Raw genomic sequence first — 3,131 nt, forward strand, 5'->3', positions numbered from 1 at the left:
AATTCGCCGTATTCGTGGCTGATAATAGTGTATTACTCGAGTTCCGTTCTGCACGGCGGAGCCACTTGTTGATGCAAAGCTTGCGTGCGATGTGGCGTTTTTCAGGGCGTGCGTGGTTACTTACTGAGCAGTCCGCTACAATATCCGTGTTCGCGGTTGTTCGAATCGGGGCTTTTGACATTTATCGAACAAGAGAGCAAAAGTGGCTTAGCGTAATCGGGGTGTATGGTTCGTTCTTTTATGGGCAACACGAAGAATGTCCTTCTTTCGTGTTGCCTCAAGTTGTACGGATTTAGAATAACTAATCTTGATATGAGGTGGGAGGTTAGTAGGACGTTCTGCGGGCTAGTTGGTTCATAGCCTTTAGACGTTTTAAAACTGCGCGAATAAACGAGGCAGACTTCTTTTTTTTTAAGTATCTGTCGACGCCATAATTACGGTACGAAGCTTGAATTCCTCGAGAGGACCCAAATTATTAAGTGCAGCACCTTTTGAACGAACCGCTCAAAACGTGCTTCAGCGCAACGCGGCTTCGAGTGAAGAGACTATTCACTTCACTAAAGTTCGTGAAGACATATACAGTGACCGTGTAGCCAAAAGCTGTCAAACTGGCCTTTCTCTTGGAAACGCAGTGGGGACGCACTCTCCTGTTTCCAGACCGAAGCCCCTCACACACTGTTTCGCCGCAAGGGCGCGCTGGCGCGTGGGGTGGGTGGGAGGGGGCTTTAGTTCTGGCGAAGGCTGCATGAACTCCGCTTTAAGCCGCACGGCCGTAGTGTACGCGTCACTGGTACCGGGTACCACGAGCACACCAAACATGTTTCGGTGACGCGATGGATGGCCTTTTTAACGACCGAAGTCGCGCTGCTCTCGGCACGCGTTTTGAACTTGTCGTAGTTAATACAGAAATGAAAACTGGCAGTACTCCTTCAACTTTCACAATCTATACATTACGCATCGGGTGGTGTCTACGCTTCGTGCAAGAGTTCAGGCTCAGTCCATGCAGAGTCACTAGTGATTTTTAATGCGTGCGCTAAACTCTGCGTACTGTACTTTATTTCCCTAGATGGTCGACCGAATTGAGCTAGAACATCGTGGCGTGTTTTTCACTAGCGGCGAGGTTTCACTGCAACAGCGACAGCTGTCGCTGTTGCACAAGCAGGCTAACAACTTTTGTTTACGAAAAAATTGTTGAACGTAGCAAAATTTTCAAAATACCAACATTTCAAGTTTACACTCTGTAACTCAGGCCTTCGGAACATATAGGAAAATCGGAGTTGGCCCGCGACAACGTACCAATGTTTTTTATTTGAGCTCACTTGGTGATTTTTCTCGGCGCCAATGCTTCTGCTCCGCTTTACTGTTATCCGTTTTACAGGCTAGTGCCCGCCCATAACTGCCTTTAAAAGGACCCTAGAGAGACAACTAAATTCATGTCCAGTAATTTTGGAAATTACCCCTTCAGCTTTCCGTTGAATTTCACCGCAGTGGCACCAATGTAATGGTAGCATATTTTAACAAAATATATATTTTTAAAGGGCTGAAATTCGGGCGGCCTTTCAGTGTGACTCAACTAAACTTGGTCATTCTCTTCAACCATTGGCCTTGCTTGTTTCACAAGTACGTCTACAGCATAAAATAGCCTCGTTACACCTTGAACGCCCCCTTTTCACCGTCACGCAGGCTCCATAATCACCTCAGCTCACGCGCATCTTTGGCAATACGAACGCTTTAACACATCGGCACTTCCACATGCCACCTGCATGTGGAATGATCTTCCGATGATATCGCCTCTGATAATAACCTGAACACAATTCGGCCACAAGCTTGACGTAGTACGCATTTTTTTGTTAAATAGTGCTGTAACGTGGTCTTTTTTGTTTATTTTGCATGTATTGCGTTCTTGTTTTTTTTTTTTTTCTTCACTTGCACTCAAAGGCTCTTTCTAGTGCTTATTTCGGAAACGTATTCTGTTGTGCGCATTTTTTTTTTCTACACTTGCGTTGGAACTTGTTTTGCATTTTGCTGTTTACTTTGTTGCGTTTGCGTTTTGATGTTCCATTGCATTGTAACCTTGTTCCATACTAGTTTGCTTGTGCTTTCATTGTAATAAGTAAACCTCCCTTACTCAATGCCCTTTGGGCCTGTAAGATATTTTAAATATTATAATATATATAATATATATATATATATATAATATATATATATATATATATAAAAGCTGTTCATTTAGTTATGCTGGTGCACTGCGGTGAAGTTCGACAGATAGCTAATGTCAAAAATTTCTGGGTATCAGTAAATTACTTATCCACAATACCACAAACTGCTCTTACCGCGATAAAGGTTTCGTAAAAAAAAAAGACAAAAGAAAAAGGAAAAACAAAACGCGAGAACAGGCGGCGACGTCGCTTTGAAGTTTTCGCTTTGAAGTTTATTGCTAAAGATAAACTACATTCTATTTTTACTAAGCCGCAATGTCCCGATGAAAACCGTGACGTCACACTGGCTCCTAGCCTATTATTGCGAAATTTACGAAAATTATGCGTTGTAAGGAATACTTCCTTAGAGCAAATTGATTTACCGTTTCTCTTAATAGCCTCCTTTTTAAACCTCGAGACTTCGTTAGCCGCGTTTGTGAGAGTGCAACAATAGGTTGTCGCATTTCATAACGCATCAAGGTAATTACTATGCGATAGCGTCTTCATCGATAGGTGGCGCTGACATCTGGACACGTTGTGCTGTGCGTGTGGAGAAGAAGAGGAAACGGCTGAACACCTCATACTTTTCTGTAAGGGGCTTAACCCTACAGTGCAAGGCAACGGGGCTGATTTTTTCAAAGCATTGGGGTTTAGGGACAGTGAAGGCAAAATAGACTTTAAGCGGGTAGAAATAACCAAACAGAGGTTATCTGATTGGTGGATAAAATTAAGGCAGGGGTGAAATTTCACCCACCACAAAGTACAAATTATGTTAATAGCCATGGCTAGGTGGCGTATGCCACCGCCCGATTTAAAGGGTTCAGCCTCATCCATCCATCCATCCATCCTATAAAACCACTTTATGCTGGAAAGTAGCAGCACTCTTTGATCTACGCCGCGAAACCCTCGCCGGCGCTGTTAACCTCCTCTTTT

Source organism: Dermacentor silvarum, chromosome 4 (assembly GCF_013339745.2).
Source record: "Dermacentor silvarum isolate Dsil-2018 chromosome 4, BIME_Dsil_1.4, whole genome shotgun sequence".
Classification (NCBI taxonomy): Eukaryota; Metazoa; Arthropoda; class Arachnida; order Ixodida; family Ixodidae; genus Dermacentor; species Dermacentor silvarum.